The following is a 23,535-nucleotide window of genomic DNA, read 5'->3' on the forward strand; positions in this document are numbered from 1 at the left end:
CCTAACCACAATTATGTTTTGGTATTTCTATTTTCATTTCTATATAAATTAATCCCTTCATCCCTTATTTTCTAAGTAATTAGAGACCAAGGGTTTTAAAATCAAACCGGGCAGGGAACCATTCTAGGGTCTGGTTCCTGGGTTGAACAGTTCAACCGTTCAGTCTGAATGGACAGCGCACACTGACAAAAAAAATCAAAAAATAAAAAAAAGGAGAAAAAACTGTTGTCTGGGTTGATGGTTTAATTTGACCTCTGGTCAGTGGTTTGTTAACCAAATCAGTGTTAACCAAAACAGTTTTGGGGCAAAATAGAACTAATCACCTAACCGATTCTCAGTTTTTCCGAACCATCCGTCCAATCCGATCCAATTTTGAAAACCCTGTTAGAAACTATTATGTTCAGATAGCTTAAATATTATTTGAATTTTCATTGTTTTTTTGCTTTTAAATCCTTCTCGTTCATTATAGGTTGACAGGTTGTTTCATGATTAGTTTACCAGCTGCATTTAATTTTTCATTTATTCCTAGAATTTTATATATCCACCTTCAATTAACTTTGATTATGACATTTTGTACGTAGAATTGCATACCCTAGTCAAGGTAGTTGATCTAGTTGAATATATCATACATTCTAGTGTTCTACACAACATCTTAAAGAATGACCCGGAAATGGAATCGTTCTAGCCATAGGTTTCTGGGTCAACGGTTCAACCATCCTGTCATCTAGTTCAAATGGATGGTTCGTTCTAACAAACAAATTAAAAATAAATAAAAACGGTAATTCGATCACCCAAGTCAATAGGTTGTTGTCTTTTTCAATGGTTTTTTGCTAAAAACCGGTTTTTGGGCAAAACAGAACTGGTTGCTTGGATGGTTCCTGGGCCGAACAATCGATTGCCCGAATCAATGGCGGTTAGAAAACCTTGGTTCTACATAGTGGTAATTGTTTATAAATTATAACACAAAACAGGGTAATTGGGTAAATTACTTAAAACTTCACCGGATTATGTAACAATTATTTCAACATCCCTTTTGACCTTTGCAAAACCTCCCTTTATCTTTCAAGTAAATACGCAAGCATACTCCTTTTATTAAATTTCATGTAAGAGAGATGTTACAATTACCACTATGCCCTTATGACCAACAAGATAGAAAAAGTATGCATTTCAAAACATATAAAATAATTAATTTAATAAAAATAAAAATGTAAATAAAATTGTTAATTTAATAAAACTAATTATTGTGCTATTAATAAAATATCAATGACAAATAATAAAATTAGTCAAAATATTCACTAAAATGAATAAATCAAGTAATAAAATCAAAAGGTGTTATCAATAAAATTCTCAGAGGTAAAATTGGGTTAAAAAGATTTTGAGGGTAATCTACTAAATCTTCATCTCAATAAAACTCCTCATGGGTAAAATTGAGATTTTAAAAAGTTTAAAGCACTATGTCAACATTATCCATTATTTTACATTAGGGAATTTAACAAAGGGGTGTGTTTGCATACTTATTTGAAAGGTCAAGGGCAGTTTTTGCAAGGGTTAAAACAAATAAGAGGCTTAAGTAATTTACAGTTTTTCACCCTGCAAAAAGCCACAAAACTGTACTTACAAGATGGGCGGTGCGATTTGAATTCCATTAGACTTGATTAGTTATTCCAATCGCCTTAAAATGCATAGGCCACGTGTCAGAAGAAGAAGTAGAGAGGTGTTAAAATGGGCGGTGCGAGAACCCGGGCTGTTACCACGTGCGTGGTGAGACCATCATCATTTAAGCACTAGAATGTCAACCATTGGATTCGAAGAACGAGAATATCAACCATTGGACTCGAAGATAGGAATGATTCCATGTATCTCTTATAAATAAATTGGATAAGCCGAAACTGTTACCATCAATCATCATAAGCCGAAACTGGGGAGTGCGTTGTACGCACTCGTCGTTAGTTTAGACTTTAGAAGCTTCAGAAGGTGGAAGTGAAGGAAGAAAACATACATAAATGTGATTTTGTTGGTGGCCGTTGTCAACGTCTCGTCTCATGGAACTCTTTTTATTCTCTGTTCTTGATTTTTCTGCTTGGGCCCTTTGCTAATCTCCACACTGTTTCTTCCTTTCTCTCTCTTTCTCTCTCACGCACACTCTATTCTTCCGAGAAGACACACACCTCGATCGTCTCTGAGTTGTCTGGATTTATAGTATAAGATCCGTTTGTTTTTTTCTTGTTGTCGGGAAATCAAAACGAAATGCCGGGTTTCTGATCATGGTTTTGGGCGCCGTCTTCCTACGAGCGGTGGTGTTTTGTCGATTTCTGAACCTCGAAAGAGCCTTTCCGGTGCACCGCCGAATCATGCAAGGTGGGATCGTCGATTTTCCCGTCGAGAGTGCTTACAATCCTTACACCGTCGGGTAATTTTTTCTTTCTTTATTTTTTTGCTCCTTGGTTGATTTTAAGCTCTGGGTTCAATTGAGGATGGCATTTGGCTTCGGGGTTTTGTTTGTGTTCTTTTACCTACTCGTTTTATAATATATATTGATGGGTTCTTGATATTCTTTGTTTCTTTACTGTTTTCCTTTTCTTTGTTTAATGGTTCTGGATTAGATGATTCTTGATGTTCTGACGTTCTTTCGTTTGTAAATTGACAGTTATGTGGGTCTATACCCTTCTTTCTCTTTTGATGCTTCATAGATGGGTTTTTGAAGATATTGATTTGTTTATCTTCGTCGGTTTTTGGTCTCTTTAAAACTCTACTGGGTGGGGATTTATTGTAGTTCTTTTTTCTTTAAAACTCTCCTGCAAAAGAATTATGTTCAAATTGGCACCGGAAGTGATGTCTTGTCGATCACCTGCAATGCCGTGGTTGCCCCAAATATAACAGCCTGAATCTAAATCTAAAGCTTTCTTTCTTTCTTTTTTTTTTTCCCCTCCCTCCTCTTCTTTCATTTCCAGTGATATTTTTGCAGATGTAATCCTTACCAAGACTGTTACATTTTTGTAGATTGCTTTGAATTACTTTGATGCTGCCACCTCATCCAGATGAAATATGTAATTTGGCGGTTCAAACTTTAGATGGTGGCTGCACTGCTCAGAATTCCCAGTGTGGTTACTCCTTTTAGTATGGTGATGGAAGTGGGACATCGGGTTATTATTGTACATGATATGTTATTCTTTGACACAGTTCCCAGGAGGTATTTGGTTACAAAATCTTTGCCTACCGTAATTTTTGGTAGGCATGTATCAGATAGGTTCTTTTGTATGACTTGGGTGGTGGGGATAATATTATGTTTGTTGGAACTTACATGATAGAGATTTGTTCTTGAAACAGATGTAGCAACTATCAGTCCGGAGACTTGACCAAGCCAGACAGAGCTGATGATGGGATTTTTGGGTTTGGGCAGCACGGACTGTCCGTCGTTTCACAACTGCCACCAAAAAGTTTCAATTCAAATTTTTGACATTTCTCCCAGGATGGGGCAAGAATTTTGGTGCATTGGCTTCCATAGAGTTCAGGACCAAGGGATGACCATTTTATGGGGTTTGAATCCTAACTTGAATGTTTCTCCATTGTATGCTCTAGTCCATAATGTAGAGAATGAGTACTGGTTATATGCTAACCTTTGCATTTATGTCATGTGTGCATATCCTTGTGGCTTCTAACATACACTATAAACATATGTTTTTATTTAGATATGTAAATATATTCTGTATATATTTGTATACATGCCTAGATATGTATGTACCTATATCTTTGTCATGAAGTTCATTCTAAAAAGGTTTTACTATTGATAATAATGATGTATACATGAAAGCATTATTTTGCTTAAATTAATCGCCTATTAAACTGTTATTCTTGATGACATGTAAAACTAAGAAATTAAATATAATTAACAAAATGAGGAAGTTCTTATATAGGTTAACAAAGGATGACAATGGGTCGAGTTAAATGGTAAACCCGACGTGACCCGACCCTATAGGGTTGGGTTAGGTCAGGTGTATTCGGCTTTTGGGCCGGGTTAGGGTTTTGATTCTTTGACCCGAGTTAGGTTCGGGTTCGGGTTTTGACTAGCCCACTCCGTTGGGTCATGATACCTACATATATGCCAAGTATTCTTGCAGTTTTTTGACTTCTAACTATATAGACTTAGTGTTTATATTTTATTTACATGTTGATTTTGATTTTCTTCTTTTTTAAAATGGAAAAAGTAACACCTTAGAATGTATAAAACAACTTCCTAACTTAAATTAATGTTTTTTATGTCTCCAAAACATGTTAAAAAATACATTTGAAATGCTACAGGTCGAGTCGGGTTAAACTCTATTGGGTCGGGGTTGGGGTCGGGTTCAGGTTACGGTGCTCGAGAGTTGAGTTAGGGCCAATTATTGTGATTTGCATAATTGCATCTCAAACTACTCAAGATAGACAGTAGTTGAGATTTCCCTACAAACAATGTGGAGGGTGCACATATCTAAAAAGGCCATTATCCAATTGTGGCCCCTGCTATCTGGGGTCTTGGGAGGGGTAGATCGGATAGTGCTAACTCCTAACCTTTAGCACTTTCTTTTGCACAAAGTGGCTGCTCTTACTCTCACCATACGAGAGTGCACATATCTCTCATCCAGAAATAGTATTAAGGGAACTTTTCATTTTTCAAGCAGTTTACTTCTATCCAACCCATACCTAACACTTCATTGTGGGAAGTTGTTTATTAGATATGGTTGTTGCATAAGTTATGCCCGCTTTTTGAAGGTTTTGGGAACTAAGCTTCTATGTAGTGGATAAATAGTGGAGATATTTTAATGTTGTCTACATTGCAAATGCATTTATGAAATTCTTCTTTGTTATTTCTCTCTATTAGATATAGTGTCATGCCCCGATTTGTTGTAATGTATTTAGGAGTTTGTGTACGCTACACAGATTACATTTGAAAATGAGTTTAACAATGACATTTTGTGTAGCCAAGAAAGTGGAGAATTACCAACAAAGCACAAATCATGAAATACAAAATTAGGAAAAATAAAAAAACTCGGTTATACTTCACATTTATATAGCCTCTAAGAGCTAAAATTCAAGAGATCTTTGACGGGTGACATAAGAAGAACTAGGAGTAGACCAAAAGGACAAGGGTATTAGTAGTAAGAAATGATTTAAGCACTAATAATTTAGCGGTGGATATGGCTTTAAATTGAATGGATTGGTGAAAAAGGATTCGTGTAGCTAACCCCATATAGTTAGGATAAGGCATGAATGGTGATGATGATGACATATTAGGGATGATTGTTTATAACCTAGCCTCGCTTGCCTGGCTTGCAAATTTGTGGACCCAAAAAGCCACATTTCTTCCAGGCCTAGCCTAGCTTCGACCTACATTAAGACTACAAAAAAGTGCAGATCTGTGATGTTTAGCTATGTTAGGATAAACCTGTTATTAGTTGTAACCTCAGAATGAACTTTCAGCTTGCAACCTTTAATTGTAACCTCAGAATGAACTTTCAACCAAATTTTTATCCTGATATAACTGATGTGATTGCAGTTCAGAAGATTTAGAATTGTCTTGAGAAATCCTACAACTTGTCTGTTATGTTTGGGCACACATTAGACTTCAATATTTTAATATTTATGATTATTTTATGAATATATAATTATTTTATTAGTACATTGTTATGATTTTATTAGTTTTTCATAATTAATACCTTAGTATTTATCATTAATTTATGAGTATTTTATTCGTAATTATTATTTTATTGTCATTTTCTTATTAGTTTAATAATATTCCATTATTATTGTTTATCATTTTAAAATTAATTTAGTATTATTTAAGAAATAATGTTAGTATTTATTATTACTTTAATTATATATCTTAACATCTTATATTGTACTTAAATATTATTATGATTATTAATTAATGAATTAATACCTTTGCTTTTTTATTATTAATTTATTATTATTTTGATTATAGTATTATTATTTTATGGATTTTTCATAAATGTTTTATTACGACTTATATTTATAATATACTCTTATTTTATTATTTTATCTTAATATAACTTTTGGAATTTTTTTTATTTAATTATTAATGTTTTTTATTACTTTAGTAATATTGTGTTTATACTTTATTATTATATTTAATAATTAATATCTTTTTGTTATTTTTAATTTATTAATTTTTTGTTATAGTCATATTATTTTATTAATATTTAGTTAACAGTGTATTAATATTTATTGTTAATATATTATTATTATATTATTTTTAGTTGTATAATATTTTATTATTATATTAATGCTAAGATATTGAATTAGTGTGCCCAAACATCATAAACAAGCTGTAGGGTATCTCAAGACAATTCTAAATTTACAGATTTGTGATCATATTAGTTATATCGGGCTAAAAATTTGGCTCAAAGTTCATTATGAGGTTACAATATTAAAGGTTGCAAGCTGGAAGTTCATTCTGAGGTTACAACAAATATCAGGTTTATCCTAATGTAACTAAACATCACAGATCTGCATTTTTTGTGGTCTTAATGTAGGTCGAAGCTAGGCTAGGCTTGGAAGAAATGTGGCCTTTTGGATCCATAAATTTGCAAGTCAGGCCAGGTCTTAAATAATCATCCCTAATCTGTCATCATCATTATCATCCACGCCTTATCCTAGCTATCTGGGGTTGGCTACATGAATCCTTTTTCGTCAATCCATTCAAGTTAAATCCCTATCCATTGTTAAATTTTTAGTGCCTAAATCAGTTCTTACAACTTCTACCCATGTCCTTTTTGTTCTACCCTTAACTCTTTTTGCGTCACCCGTTACTGATCTCTTGAATTTTAGGTCTTGGAGGTTGTGTAAATGTGAAGTATAATTAAGTTTTTGTTTTTCCTAATTTTGTATTTCATGATTTGTGGTTTGTTGGTAATTTTTCACTTTTTGGCTACACAAAATGTCACTATTAAACTCATTTTTAAATGTAATCTGTGTAGTGTGTTCACAAACTCTTGAATACATTGTAATAAATCAGGGCATGACACCATATCCAATAGGGAGAAATAGCAACTAAGAATCTCATAAATGCATTTGCAATGTAGAAAACATCCAAAAGTATATCCACTATTTATCCATGACGTAGAATCTTAGTTGCCAAAACCTTTAGAAAGTGGGCTTAAGTTATGCAACAACCGTATCTAATAAACAACTTCTCATAGTGAAGTGTTAGGCATGAGTTGAATAGAAGTAAATTGCTTGAAAAGTTCCTACTGAATACTATTTTTGGATGAGAGATATGTCCACTCTCATATCGTGAGAGTGAGAGCAGTCACTTTGTGCAAAAGAAAATGCCAAATGTTAGGAGTTAGCACTATCCAGTCTACCCCTCCCATGACCCCATATAGCAGGGGCCGTGATTGGATAATGGCCTTTTTAGATATATGCACTCTCTACATTGTTTGCAGGGAAAATCTCAACTATTGCCTATCTTAAGTAGTTTGAGATGCAATTATGCAAATCATACTAATTGGTCCCTTACAATATCATGGAATATAGGCCATGAGAGAAGTGTCAACTGTTAACATATAGAAGAACTTGTTTATTTTATCTACAGATAAAAGATAACCTGTAGCGACTAGTCAAGTTATATCAGGATAAATTTGATTGAAAGTCCATTCTGAGGTTTAGCTAGTTATGCCAGTTCTTACTTCTCCAACAATCTTTTTTCCATCAATAATTGTCTTAGATTCTCTAAAATCTTTCTACTTTTAGACATTGGAAATACTTTCTTCCATTTTTATGAAAGATCAAACTGTTGCCTAGTAGTTCTGCTGTCTGAAACAAAATCATGATATTGGCAACTACATTTTGAGTGATGCAAATGCATTGTCAACACCAGTAACCTTGCATGTATATTTGCCTCAATTAGTACAAGAGTTAAAAGCTGTGAATTGGTAAGCATGACTAATGAGAAGAAAACTAATCTTCTTTTTTGGGCTTTTGTTTATGATCTAGCTAATCAACGCATTGGATGGGCTAATTATGACTCTAAGTTAAACAGACAATGCAAGTCCTTCAAGCTTTCCTTGAAGAATGTTGATCAAGTTGCAGATTTACTTTTCAGGTTCATTGTAGATTTGCTTTTCAGGACCGTCTGCAATTTGCCACCACGTTCTAAAGTCTGACCTCATGGCTCCCAACTCCTTTGTTCTTGCATCTTGGCTTTCAGTAAGTCTTGTGGTGAACGAAGGATCAACAAAGTTGATTAGAAACTTCAACATCTTATACGGAACCTCCATGGCTTGTCCTCATGCAGTAGGAGTGGCAGCACTTATGAAAGCAGTCCATCCTGAATGAAATCCAACAGCCATTCGATCTGCCATGATGACAACAGCAGATTGACTTGATAACACTATCAAACCCATCACAGAACTCTTAGACAACGAGCAACCCTCCAGTTGTATATGATGCAAATACATAGGACTACATGAGGCTTCTCTGCACTCTGAATTAAGCAGGAATCAAGAAGATAACAAGGTCATTCTCTGACTGGTTAGCCTGCGAAGCGCAGAAGTTTGGGGATGACTCTTCAACATTCAATCCAAGAGCTCTTCCTTGTGATCTTATTGTAATTGTGTCTGGAGATCTGTGGGGACGTGCTACCCCCGTCTTGTGTAGCCCCTTTGGCTATTATCAAAAAAAATGTTTGTGTTTCATTATTGGAGGTCGCAAACAAGGTTTAAAGTATCTTTTACACTTGCTTAGCCTAACACATGCAAATTATCTTTCACAGTCGGTCAAAAAGACTGAATGATCAGGAATCTTTCATATAAAATGTTGATCTGGCACCTCAAAATGGCCCCATTCATTTGGATTTCATTTTAGCTCTTTTCTCAAAGGAGTGTGATCACTCAAACATATGGATTATGTCACTTAATTGTTTAGCTACTGTTTTAACTAAGGAGACTTTTCATAATTTTTTCCTCCATTGATGGGTTAATTAAATTTGAGACCCAAAGCCCTTGCCAGCTGGTGATTAGAAATCCCGTTGGGGGAAAAGTTTGGTATTAAAATATTAAAACATGTAGACTGTTTTTGTTTTTGGTTTGAAGGAAAAATAAGAGAGAAACAGAAAGTTGTGGGAAAATTCATTCTCAAGAAATTTCACAAAGTTTGTAGAGAACTTTGTCTCAATTCTCTGTTACTCTCTTATTTTCTATTAAAACCAAACATAGCCTTAATATACAACTGGTGCAGTGGAAGGCTGATATAAGTTGTAGGGTTGAATGGGCGACTGATGCCAGAAGGTCACCCAGATCAGTTGGAATTGGCCACATTATGCTTCCATGTGTGGCAGTGAGGAAGCTCCCTATTTGACCCAATTAGGGAGCCTCTATTCTTGATTTTACTCAAATTTCCTCATCTAGGAAATTTCCAATAGCCAAATAAATTAATTCTCTCTGCAAAATCACTGCCTGGGTGAATTCTTATGAATCAACCTCTTGATATCCTTCTATTCAACAGCATTATTTGGACACAAATAAATCAATTGAGTTGAGAAGAACAGTGGGCTTTAGAACGCAAAGACTGAAGTGGCTGAACTGAATAATTTATTGTGGGAGTGTTAGCCAATGTGATGTTCTTTTCTTTGTTGCAAGTTTCAAATATTATCATATATAGCAATCAACCCAATTTCAGCTTCATAAAGAAGGAGTTCACAACCTACTTAATAACTTGTTCATTAAAAAAGCAACTACCCTGAGCTATATTTAGATAATTGGGATCAACATCAAATGGGTGTAATTTAACCTAAAACCACAAAGAAACAGATATGTTGTTTTTTCCCTTTTACTTCTCAGTTTGAAGATCTACAAGGATCATCAGTGATCCCATGATTGTTCTCGAATAATGCGTTTGTTTTGAGATGTAAAAATAAGTTTGTTTTATTTCAAAAAAAGAATCCATTCAGATTTTTTTGAAATCATCAAAATGTTGGTTTTTAAAACGAAAACAAATTTTAGAGTACAGATATTGTATGATTTAGGAAAGATGATGAGCTCATGAAAGATCATTATATGAAAAGTTGAAAACATGATTCTTAAACCAGAAATTCTTGAACTCATTTTTATCTCTGTTTTGGTAACAAACATTTAAACTACCAATAACTTGTTTTCTGTGTTTTTAATTTAGTAACCAATTTGTCATCAAAATAGATGGTTTAATTTGTTTTTGTAACTAACAACAAGAAAAACAATTCACATGGAAGAACACTCGGTGTCAATCTATGCCTTGAAAATGATGTATCTTTAATTATTATTTATTTTCTAAAACGCAATGTGCTTGATAAACAGGATTTGAGTTGGACAAATTGATGCTTCTTTTCTTGATGTTATTCAAGTATTATTCAAGGTGATATCGAGATGCATCCTGAGCTTCTTTTAGTTGTGATTGAAACAAACTTTAATGGCATAACTAAATTGTTGGATGTTATAACTATTGAAGATTTGGAGCCTACGGATGATATCTTTGTTGACATTGTTAATTCTGGGTTGAAATTTGCAAGTAGAACTCATAACTCTGCCGGTGTCAGCAACCGCATCAGTTCTTGCACGTGAAATTATCAAATTAGGCTGATTGAGTGTTACTTTCGGTGCAAAGCCTATCTCAATCAAGAGAGGAAATAATAAGACAGTCCAAGGCCTAGTGGGTAAGTTGGAGAAGAAATCTAGGCCTGTTAAGGGGCGTGATGGTATTAAAGGTAATTGCCATTTTTATTTCTTCAAGTTATTCTGCATTTTCTAATGTTGCCTGGTACATTCTTATACCAAATATTTATTTTTATTTCTTCAGTTGTTGCTTCCATCTCTGCTGGCAATAATGATACCACTGGGACTATGATTGCCATGCAACTGATAAGGTTGGCCCAGAAGGTGTTTTATCCATTGAATCTTCATCATCCTTTGAGACAATTGTAGAGGCGGATGGAATGGGGATCTGTATCTTTTAGCTGGTTCTAAGCTCCATTTGTCTTTGTTAATTATATGATGTATGTGGCGTTTTCCCTTGATGTTTTTCAGACTTGTCTGCACATTGATCTTGGTTACATTTCAACACAGTTTGTCACAAAGCCTGAGAAAAATGATTATTGGATTTGGGAATGAAAATGTCTTGGTAACTGATTAGAATATTTCAATAATAAAGGACATAATTCCTCTGTTGGAGAAGACCACACAGCTAAGTGCTCCTCTACTCATTATAGCTGAAGACGTCACAAAATTCCTGTCTTTTATCTTGGTTTTGGGAGAGGAACCTGAGCTCTAAACATTCACAGACTGTTTTCTGGCCTGAATTTTTAATTGGGAGGAGGTGATACTGTTGATTTTTCTTGGAGCACAAACCCTCATGGACTGCAACTAACTATACATAAAAAAGCAAAGAAGGGAGAGGGAGAGAGTGAAAAATTCCTTGCAATAACCACAATTAACTAAGTCTTGCATTGGTGTGAGCAAGATTTGCATGCATGTTTGAGAATGTAGTGCTTTGACAGGTACAAAATTACATTTGGTAAATTTGTTAAAAACTGAGCCAGTTGAAGATCTTGCTCCAACTTGGTGGGAATTTTTCCATTTCCAGTTGATTTGTCCCCTTGTGGATAATGTTCTCCATCTTTGACGCTATATATGAATTCAAACCCCAGTTCTGCTACTGTGGCCACTCAACACAGGGTTCTCCAAGATTTGTTGTTGCTTTCCGTGGTACCATTACCAAGCCTGAATCCTTCCTACAAGATCTCAGTTTGGACCTCCACTTCATCCAGAAGGAACTTCATTGTACCTCTCGATTTCAGACTGCAATGGAAGTTGTCCAAGACACAGTTACTGCTGTTGGCGATTTCAATGTATAGATAACAGGTCATTTGTTGGGATCTGTTGTAGCAATGTTGGCTGGAAAGAACATGGCAAAGATTGGCACTTTTCTTAAATCATTTCTAATCAATCCACCATTCTTCTATGTTCCAATTCAGATTTTATTCACTCTACCATTCTTGTCTGCTCCAATTGAGAGGATAAAAGATAAAAAAAATTGAAAAATGGGATCCACATTGCAAGCAGTTTGATCACTGCAGGGCGTTCTATGACTGTGAAGGGTTACAACCAAAATTCTCCATCAGAAGATCCATTTCTTACCTTGTCTACATGGGTCGCATATCTGTTTTTGAATCCTGCAGATGACATCTGTTCGGAGTATGTTCAGTACTTTGAGCATACACTACAAAGAACAGGTTTTGCCGGTGGTCAGTGACCACCGGTACAAACATCATAACCGCCAGCATTGATTTTAGCTTGCGGTTTACCAGCGGCCTTTCTTTCCTGGTATAGCCACCGCCAGGGAAAGTCTTGACCGCCACAACAACCATTCAAAACTTCCGGTAAAGGTGGTACCAATTTGGACCATTAAATTAAGCCACTACCGGCGGTTTGCCAGAATTTCCGGCCATCCTGTATTATACCAGTGGTCCTAAACTGCCAGTGAAGTAAAAAATAAATAAATAAATATTTTTCAAATATATTATAAATACCGGCATTACAAACTGCTGGTACAAGTAAAAGCAGACCGCCGGCTTGATTTGAAATTGACATGTGTGTTGGCGGTGTAAACCACTGGCATTGAATTGTTGACATTAATGACCTAATTTAAGACTGCCGGCGTAGACACCAAGGACTGCAGGTGTAGGTTTTGGAAAAAAATACCCTGCTCTTTTAGGCAGCGGTTGGAACCATCGGCTTTAGTTTTGCAAAAAAAAATGGCCTGCTCCTTAAGTTGGCGGTCTGGACCGCCAGCCTAAATTTTGCAAAAAATTGGTATGCTCCTTCAGGTGACGGTCTGCACTGCCGGCTTAGATCATATCTAAGTTGCCATTTAGGCCTTATGTATAGCTAAGCCGGCTAAGATCTCTGTTTTTTTAATGATATGTTATTTTCAACATTTTTTTTTTATCTGCACTTTATTGATCCACCACAATAATACATTCTTAATACACTCTTGGAAATTGATATATGAAAACTTAAACAACTTAAATAAAAGATTAAATGTAAAACTCGATCTATTAATATAAATATTAATCATTATAATATCAAAAGCTTAGTTGCTTTCACCAATGATGTGCCTTCTTCTCCTATAAGTTCAACCAATGAAAACTTCATGCTTTCTACTATCATTGTGCTTGTTCCAGAAACATAAATTAAAAAAAAAATAAATACTTGATGCTTTCTACTAAAGATTTCAGGCTTATTACCTTAATTGGCAATCTTTATAAAGTCCTCTCTAGGGGGGGTTCAATTTCCTGTAGAGGTGTATTATAAATTCTCAAAGCTCAATAGTACTGTCTTAATTCAGTATCATGTTTCTCCATTTGATGTAAAGTGCAACTCTGTTCTACAATATACTGGTGAAGGATTAATATGAAAATGACTTGGCATCCATTTTTGCTTCCAATACTCTGTCAAATCTTTAGGGGCTTCATGAAAGGTGACCTGCAACAGAAATAAAAGGTTTGAAACACGATATTTATATGACATTGAGTTGAAGCATTTTGTATGCCTAAGCCAAGCTGGATTATAACTGAACTACACACTATTCATAGGTCAAACCTAAGAAAGGAATTGAATCACTGATTAAACCATAGCTAGGAATATGGTACTGAATTGATACAATGATCTATTCAAGAAAAAAAGACGCGACCTTGAAGATCTTTGGATTTAAGGTGGTTCTAGTTTGGATTCCCAACCTAGCTTTGGACCGCAACCAATTCCAGTTCCATTTTCCAATCTGGACTTGGCCAGTAATAGACATACCAATTTCAGTTTTGGATTCAACTAATGACCAGTTGGGTTCCAATTCCAACTTTTAGTCTAGTAACCAGGAATGGTCATTTCCTATTCTAGTTCTAGTTTCTAGTATGCACTACAAGAAAATTTTCACAAAAAAAAAAGAAGAAAAACAGATTCTGCTGGAGTGGTATTGGAAGATGAAAGTGGACAAAACAGAGTTGATGGATTGGTTTGATATTTGTATTAAAACATGGAAGTCAACACAATATAATAGTATCTCAAAGAAAGTTTCCTGAGTAGAGTAATAACAATGAAAAAAAGCAATAACATAAGCATGCCTTAACAATCTGATGCAAGAAGTAATCACCGTACTGCTTTGTCGATTTGGACTGAATAACATGTATCAGGTCCTGCATTGGTAGAAATCATGAAAAAGACAAGAATCACTGGAAATGGACTAATTTAATTACGTAATGTGTTAGTCCAGTGAAATCAAGTAAATCATGCTGAACTTGTATTATTTATGTTTATAGTAAATGCTGAGAAGGAAGATTTCCATAGTTATTTCATTGAAGGCAAGATTAAAGTAACATATCATGTTGAATACTTCAACTGTTAGTGTAAACACTGTGTCCTATACCTTGTCCACTCACGTCCTTGATGTATCTGAGTAAATAATCCTTAACTAGCTTGTAAATGGAGCATCTTCATAAACTAAAATCAATGAGTGATCTGTTGCAAGTTGAAGAATCTAAAAAAAATAGAGGATTGCCAAAAAAAAGGACATTGGTCAAAGTAAGAAAAATGATTTTAGGGCCCATAATTTAGCAATTGATATGATATTAAATAGAGCAGAATGGCAGAACCAAATTAATCTATCTAACCCCATATAGTTGGGACAAAGCTTTATTGAGCTGAGTTGAATTTTCTTAGTATCAAGATTCATCTCAACACAAGTCAACTTGATCCAGCCTTAAGCCCAACTGTTTGGTGTCTGCTAGTTCTGGCAAATCACTGTCACCTTTGTTCTGGAAAATCCCTTGTGTCAATCTTCAATCTGATCCACCTCTGAATAGAAAGTTCTAATCTTTAGGTGGATTACCAAATTCTTGTTAACAACAAACAAAAGAAGAAAAAATTACCTAATTAGAAATTTGAAAAGCATCATCATGGCCAGCATCTTTATCTCCGTTGGACATGGTGAGAAGGAGACAAATTTAAAATTGATATTTTTCTTTGAGTCGCTAAAGTTCTGATTTTATTGCTACAAACTTTTAGATTTCTTGATGTTTGTTTAAATATCAATATCTTATTGACATCCTAGGAAAACGTGGACCTAAGACTGCACATTTAAGGAACATATTGTTTTTTAGATAGGGGTATGAAGAATAAAGGAAGTGAGCTTGATCAAAACAGTCAGGATGGTGTTTTCATACAACCCTTTAGCATTTATATGTTTCTCATAAAAAGTTACAAAGAAAAATATACCCCTGCTGCTTAACAAGAGATACAAACAGTAAATAAAAAACATAAAGAACATGAATATAAGATTGGAACCACACAAAAATAACTACTGTACTATGTTCATACAGAAACAATTACATGTTCAGATAAAGAAAAAAACAATGTTTGACACAGAATAAGAGGCTATGGGAATATCATATGTACATGCATATGAGCTCTGGCTTCATAATTCTATACCCTTAAAGATACAAACTTGTGATATATTGATCAAATTGTTGGTTTGTATACCAAACAGAATAACTGATTTAGGATAGTATGTTCTTATATTGACAGATATAGGACAACCTACTTTGTGTCTCTGACACTACTAATTTAGAATCTGTAACTCTAGATCAGTTTTAGTCCTTTGATTTTTTTTTTTTTTTGATAGTAGTCCTTTGAGAAGTGATTTACCTAGTAAATAACTTAAAGTTGTTGATGGCTGTAATGGTGTAGAACCAATGGCTTTAAATTGGTCAATTTTGCTGAATACCCAACAGTCCTGTATTACCATGATGAAGATTGTATTCACAAGGTTTTGGAAGAAAACAAACAAGGGTAACAAAATCATTGGAAGCTCAAAAGTCCAATGTGGAAAACTTGAAAGTAACAATCTTCATCATATCCTCTTCCCAACAAAAGGGAGATAACATAATTCCTTAAATGGAACATAGATCACACCTTACGGCCTGAGGGTGCACTCTTTTTTGGGCGAAATGTCTTTTGGTTTCTGTTTACAAATCAATCAATTATTAAGGGTATCTAAAAAAGTTATGCAATATAAAGTTCATTATTCTTCTTACTTTTTTTATCACTACAGTTATGGGGGGTATTATTAAGGCCACAGTCGCAGCCCAGGCCCATTTAAGTAGGTTTCCCTCCAAGACATTTTGGTTCCTGCACATCAGCAAGTTCTACAACCAGGAAGCAAGATGCCAAGTGGCATATGGCAAGCGATTAGTTAAAATTACTGGGAGAGTGTCATTCACCTTGTTGTATGCCTATATAAGGCAAGGGCACTTTAACTTAGCGTGAAGTAAGTTACCAATTTCTTCCCTCTCCTTTCTTCTTTTCTATCTTTCTATTTCGTGGAGGTTTGGAACCCTTGAAGTTCCCCTGAGGGTGAGCAGATCATTAAACTAATGTAGTGATGGAAGGTCACTCAAAGGTGACAATGAAAGGGTTAAGGAGCAACTGTCAAGGTATTTGGCAATATCGATACGTTATGAGAAAATAAGAAGCTTGACAGGAGAACTGGATACATTCTCCAAGGTTCAAAAATCGGCAAACAATTTGGCTGATGGATTGGTCAAAGAGAGGGTGGATAGGAATTGTTTTGGGCTCAATTATGATGTTAATAGAAAATATGGTGTAGGTGGTTGTGTACCAGCCTAAACTTGGGTGCAGTTTATGTGCCTGTCTGTATGGTGATCTGTTCTGAACCAAGAGAAATAGTACTCATATTGGGTGACCATTCAGCCTGGCACATGCTATCTTACCAATGTACAGCAGTTTCGCTCAAAGTAATAACAAACTGGCCATTCTAAAGCCCTCAACTAAAGAAACAAAGTGGTGCATTACAAAACACTGATTTTAGATAATATCTACAAAAAGAAAAGAAAATCACATTTCTGTAAGTATATATAGTGTCTGCACTCAACAGATACAGGTATAGCTGAAGAAAAATCATTTTTCATCTTTCTCAGCTACCTGTTGAAAGATGGATATAGAAATTTGATTCAGGATGCAAATAGCATGAATCTGACTGGTTTTTCCCTTGCTTCCGTAACTATTTTACATCTCGAAGGAAGCAAAATTTTAGAAGGTATGCTTCCCATATGGATAATCCAGTTAGTTATTCAACCATATTTTGTATGCAGATTTTAAGAAAAAACAGAGCAGACTTGGTATTGCCAATGGATCAGGTTTGCTTCCGGTCTGCCGAACATGGTGCAGGTCAAGTTAGCTGACCCAACCTGAAACCTTATTGAGGCTGACTGAACCCCAGATCCAATAGGGTTAAGGCTGGTTTACCATTTAACCCAACCCATAGATAACCATATAGATTGTTTCAAAAATACTTTTGCCCAACTTGAAACAGTATAACTTACCAGCCAACCAGATTCATTCAATGAAGAGGGAGATGAATAGAAAGAAAAAAAAAACATGCATCTATTTGAAGTTGAACATTCTGCACAGATATCTGCAAGACAATATTGGGCTTATAGCTTAGTGAAGTCACTACTATAAGGGAAATTATTTAAAAACTACCCGTGTTTTATAGCAAAAATACTCAAACCTCCCCTGTATTTTCACCTCCACAAAAACCTACCTTTACAAGCATACCCCTTATATTAATTGTCTAGACAACACTGTTACAATTTAGAAATTCCATTTTCGTGCATGAAAAACTGTCTCGGGATCAGGTATGTTGGACAAAGAAAGCTGGAAGCTTGTGTGTGAGAAAGTTGAAGGAAGTGAATGTAGCATTAATGGGAAAGTGGTCTGGGAGATTCGGAAAGCAGAATGGGGAGCAGGGGAAGAAAGTAATTCAAACCAAATACAGTATGAGGATATCAGGATGTGAGCCAGGTAAAGCCAAACACACTTTTGGATGTTCTATTTGGAAGGAGATTGAGAACAGCCACAGAGAGTTCAGTAGAGGGGTAATGTATGCAGTAGGGAATGGACAAAGAGTAATTCTTTAGGACTGCTAGTGTGGTAACTGACATTTGAAATATGACTTCCCATCCTTGTATGGTCTAGCAACAAATATTGAGGCATAGGTAGTTGGGAACCTATCAGAAAACAATGGAGTCATGGCATGGACACCACAGTTCAGGAGGCAATTAAATGATTGGGAAGTTGAACCTCTGACGGGCCTAATGCATTTGCTGTACAATGTCCAGATGGACATGGGTAGTGATGAAGGGAAATTTGGCCCGACCTCGCGATCGCCCGACACGTGGCAAAGGCAAGCAGCTCGGGACAGTAGAGCACCCAAAGCGAACATCGGAAGCAAGTCCAAACTCACTACCGAGCCCGAACTCCAGACCGTTGTACTTAGTCCGAGCTCCCTGATTAAGAGCGAGCTCCCTGTCAAAGGTCCGAGCTCCCTAAGTCCGAGCTCGGTACTAAGAGCCCGAGCTCCCTAAATCCGAGCTCCCTATTAAGAACACCCTACTGGGAGTCCGAGCTCGCTATTAAGAGCGAGCTCCTTACTAGGAGCCCGAGCTCCCTGATTAAGAACGAGCTCCCTGTCAAAGGTCCGAGCTCCCTAAAACCTGAGCTCCCTAAGTCCGAGCTCGGTACTAAGAGCCCGAGCTCCCTAAGAACCCGAGCTCCCTAAATCCGAGCTCCCTATTAAGAACACCCTACTGGGAGTCCGAGCTTGCTATTAAGAGCGAGCTCCCTACTGAGAACCCGAGCTCCCTGCAAGGAGCACGAACTATACTGGGCCCCAAGCCTCACAAAGCTGACCCGAGCTGACCCGTGATAGCTCGGAACACTCCAAACCGAACTCAAGGCACCTCGCTCGCCACTCCAACACTTCACTTCCAAAGCACCAGGCCAGCCAAACGTATCCGACACCAAGGACGTCTTTATCCAAGGGCGACGTACCTGACTGATTTGGGATCTGACGCCTGACAGCCGCATTTCAAACGGCTTCCTGCCACCGCCACCTGCAACCGTCGTCACTAGCCGCAGAGACGGCTCCGACAAAAGGAACAGTGGCGGTTCTGTCCGACCAGAGGAAATGACACCCGAACTGGCAGGAGTTCAGAAGTAATCATGCCCGACCTGACGGAGGCCTGGAAGTGAGTGCGCGAGGTGGTTATAAAAGGCTTCTACCCCCCCAGGGACGAGGTATGCTAACTTTCGCGCTATCTGGTTATTCTTGCCTTTGAAGGATTCTAACTTGAGCTTCGGAGCCCTTACGCCGGGTTCTCCCCGGAGCTTCTCTTCTCCTCTCGTTTCAGGTCCCTGTTACCCAGTTCAGAGGCAAGATCATCGACAGCTAAGACCGGCCAGATCGTGCATCATCAATTGGCGCCGTCTGTGGGAAATGCTTCAAAAAGCCTCCCTCCAAAATTTTCATACCCTTTCCTTCTTCTCTGAAAAACTCATTACTTATGGCCTCATCTAGCAATGCCGGACGCGGCACAGAGAAACACCACCGGGGAACAGTTCCAAGTTCCCGTGGTGTGTGTTGGGTAGTTCACCATCCCCCTCACGGTGGATGGAATCCCCAATCTGACTACGCCACAAGCAGTGGCACCTGTAAGCCTACCTTCCGCAAACATCCCCTTCCCTCTTCCCATCGAGACTACCTTCACTGAATCAACCGCCGTCCCCCTGGCAGCTAGCCAAAATCGGTTGGACGACTTAATGCAATGCATGCGGGCAATGCAAGCCCAAATGCAGCAGTTCCAGCAACACCAGCTTCACCAGCACCAAGTGTTGCACAACCTCTCCCAATACCACTATCAGCAGCAGTTTCCCCAACTGACACCGAACCAACCACTACTTCCACCTCGCCACCCTGCCCCGAAGCCAGTAAAGGCCTCTCCGCAGGATGGGCGCCTCCACCAAGGAAAGGCCTCCAGGCCCCAGAATCCCCCAAACAGCCAGGCCTCGTCCCCAGGCCGGAGAGAAAGAAAAGTCATCCCCGCCTCGCGGCTCGCAGGGGGATCAGGAACCTCGCCCGCGAGGTCAGCACCTCGGGTCTCCAAACCGGAGTCCCCACTGGTGGGAAACCGATTCGGCGCACTGGCAGCAACGGACTACCAGCACTCCGAGCCCATCGAGCTCGGCAACACGGAGGCCAGTAGCGCCAGCACAAGGCCCACTCAGCAGCGAAGACGCCGTCGAAGTTGACGAACCGCCACCCGCGTCTTATCCGAGCTTAGAGGCAAAGGCGAGACGAGCTCGGACGAAGTAGGAGTCGCCCCGATTCTCTCAGTTCCTTCCCCCCTCGCCTCAGAACTCCTGGCAGTCCCCTTGCCTAGAGATTTCAAGCTCCCGCCCCTAGACAAGTACGACGGATCCTTCGACCCCAACGACCACGTGGACGCTTTCCAGTCCCAAATGCACCTCGCCAGGGCCAGCGAATCATGCATGTGCGTGGCCTTCACCACCAACCTCAAGGGGGTAGCCCGCACTTGGTATAGGAACCTGGCCCCCGGATCGATAATGTGTTGGGCTCAGTTCGTGTAGGTCTTCACTGCACACTTTGTCACCAGCAAACGGTGTCCCAGAGCGGAGGAAAGCATCTTCGGAGTAGTCCAAAGGGAAGGAGAACCCATACGGGGCTACATCAAACGATTCAATGAGGCATGCCTACAGATACCTCGGTTAGACCCCGCGGTGCAGCTCGCCGCAGCAAAAAGAGGGGTGACGCACAAGGAATTCAAGTGGCACATGGTAGCTAACCAGCCCGCGACCGTGGCCGAGTTCCTCAAGCTCGCGGACAAGTTCATGAGGACGGAAGAGGAAATCAACCAAAGAACCAAGGGCAGAAACGAGAAAAGAAAGAGGGACGGCGAGCCCTCTAGCTCGGCCGACCGAAAAAACCCGGTCGGGGACCCAAAACCGAACCAGTCGTTCCGAGCTCCCCTGCCAGCTCGGACGGATTACACGCCACTGAACACGAGGCGAACCGAGATCCTAATGACGATCAAGGACGCCCCCTTCGTGAAATGGCCACCTCGCCTAAAGGGAAATCCGAACGTAAGAAACAAAAATTTGTATTGTAGTTTCCATAGGGACCACGGTCATAGTACCGGGCAATGTAATAACCTCCGAGACGAGATAGAGGGGCTCATCCGTCGCGGATACTTAAGAAACTTTGTACAGCACAACAATAATAGCAATAAAGCGGATCAGCCGGGCGAACACTTAAAAGATGCCCCGGAGACTAGCAGCAAGCCTGCCGAACCGATGCAGCGACAGCCTCCGGCAGAAAGGCCAGTTCGGGGAACCATCCATGTAATTGTGGGAGGTTCAATGGTGGCGGGGTGCACATCAGCGGCAGCTCGAACCTCAGTGCGCGAAGCGGTCCTCGAGGAGTGGAACCCCCCGAAGAGGCCGAAGACCGAGGAGCCGATCCTCTTCACAGAAGATGACGCGCGGGGAGTTCGCTACCCTCACGACGACGCACTTGTCATTAAACTCAGGATCAGCGACTTCAAAGTTAGGCGCGTGCTCGTAGATTCAGGCAGCTCGGCGGACATCCTATTCAAGTCGGCATTTGATCGGCTACAGCTGCCAAGGAGCGAACTAAACCTGCAAGCACTCCCCTGGTGGGCTTCAGCGGGGAGGAAGTCAGGCCCCTTGGAAAGATAACGGTGCCCGTGGAAGTCGGCACGTGGCCTTGTGCGGTCAGACTCAACCACGATTTTCTGGTGGTCGCGACCCCCTCCCCATACAACGCCATAATAGGACGGCCAATCATGCATATCCTGCGGGCGGTGGTCTCTACCTACTATTTGGCAATGAAGTTCCCTACGGACTTCGGTGTGGGGGTAGTGCGGGGCGACCAGCTCGAGTCCCGCAAGTGCTACGTCGCCGCCCTAAAGGGCAAGTCCAAGCCGGCCGGCGACCTCGATCTGGAGCGGCCTACGGAGCAAGGCGAAGAACGAGCCTCGCCAACAGAAGAAACAGTCGCAATCCCGACCTCACCTACGGACCCAGCTCGCGCACTCCAGATTGGTGCTTCTGTCAAGGAACCCCTACGGACCGAACTGGTAAGTTTTTTACTCCAAAATTTAGATATTTTTGCGTGGTCCGCGGCCGATATGCCCGGTATTGACCCTAGTCTTATAACTCACAAACTTAACACTGACCCTTTAGCCAGACCCGTTAGACAGAAGAAACGGAACTTAGCCCCGAAGCGCTGGAAAGCGGTCGACGAGGAAGTCGAAAAGCTCCTCGCGGCAGACTTCATAAGGGAAGTCCATTACCCGAGCTGGGTGGCCAACCCTGTGCTGGTGAAAAAGGCGAACGGCAAGTGGCGCATGTGCGTCGACTACACCGACCTGAACCGAGCTTGCCCGAAAGACTGCTTCCCCCTTCCTAGGATCGACCGCCTAGTGGACGCGACCTCGGGACATGAATTGCTAAGCTTCCTGGATGCCTACTCAGGCTACAACCAAATCCGGATGGACCAGTCCGACGAGGAAAAAACCAGCTTCATAATCGAGTTCGGTCTATACTGTTACAAGGTCATGCCCTTCGGGTTAAAAAATGCCAAAGCGACCTTCCAAAGACTTGTAAATAGGCTGTTTCGGCCCCTGATCGGCACAAAGATAGAGTGCTATGTAGACGACATGGTCGTCAAAACACAGTTTTCGCAAGAATTAATACAGGACTTAGATTCTGTCTTCCAAATCCTGCGTCAGTATAACATGAAATTAAACCCCAACAAATGTGTCTTTGGCGTCACCTCGGGCAAGTTCCTGGGCTACGTTGTCAATCGACGTGGCATCGAGGCCAACCCATACAAAGTACAAGCCATCCTAGATATGAGACCACCTCGGAAAATAAAAGAAGTCCAAAGGCTAAACGGCTACATAGCCGCTTCATGTCCAAGTCGGCAGATCGCTGCATACCCTTCTTCAAAGCAATCAAAGGCAAAGGGTTCGAATGGACCCAAGACTGTCAGCTCGCGTTTGACGAGCTAAAAGGCTACCTTGCCAATGTGCCAACTTTAGCTCGGCCCGAGGAAGGCGAGGTCTTAGAGCTGTACCTCTCGGCTAGCGACGAGGTGGTCAGTTCGGTACTAGTAAAGGAGGCAGACCGGGTCCAACGACCCATATATTATGTTAGTAAAATCTTGCAGGGAGCAGAGACAAGGTACCCGCAGATAGAAAAGCTAGCGTATGCCCTGGTGGTAGCAGCACGGAAACTCCGCCCGTACTTCCAGGCCCACACCGTCATCGTCCTGACCGACAAACCTCTGAGACAAGTTTTACTCAAACCCGAGGTTTCCGGCCGGCTGACGAAGTGGTCCATCGAACTCAGCGAGTACGATCTCCAGTACAAGCCAAGAACTGCCATCAAGGCCCAAGCCTTGGCAGATTTTATCGCAGAGTGCACGTTCAACCCCGAAGCCCCTGAGCTGGTCGAGCCCGAGGTCTCTAGTTCGGGCGAACTCGGAGCTCCCAAGCCAAACGAGTCCGAACCCCGTGAAGTAGTAGCCAGCATGGCTTCCCTCCTGGTTAGA

At 39.8% G+C, this 23,535-nt stretch overlaps 1 long non-coding RNA gene and 1 pseudogene across 2 annotated transcripts; both read left to right on the forward strand.

Moving 5' to 3' along the window:
* Positions 1-1,905: 1,905 nt before the first annotated feature.
* On the forward strand, positions 1,906-8,696 carry LOC148789592 (uncharacterized). Of its 2 annotated transcripts, none has more exons than XR_016079288.1 (4): positions 1,906-2,410; positions 3,001-3,190; positions 3,328-3,537; positions 7,993-8,696. It is a non-coding gene; the product is annotated as an uncharacterized LOC148789592 (long non-coding RNA). The 2 variants fall into 2 exon arrangements; XR_016079289.1 differs by having other exon boundaries at positions 1,910-2,410; positions 8,102-8,696.
* A 1,701-nt stretch (positions 8,697-10,397) lies between these two features.
* Positions 10,398-12,309, forward strand: LOC148789593 (GDSL esterase/lipase At4g10955-like; annotated as a pseudogene).
* Positions 12,310-23,535: the final 11,226 nt, after the last annotated feature.

Source organism: Nelumbo nucifera, chromosome 8, assembly GCF_055504915.1.
Source record: "Nelumbo nucifera cultivar China Antique chromosome 8, China Antique-T2T, whole genome shotgun sequence".
Lineage (NCBI taxonomy): Eukaryota > Viridiplantae > Streptophyta > Magnoliopsida > Proteales > Nelumbonaceae > Nelumbo > Nelumbo nucifera.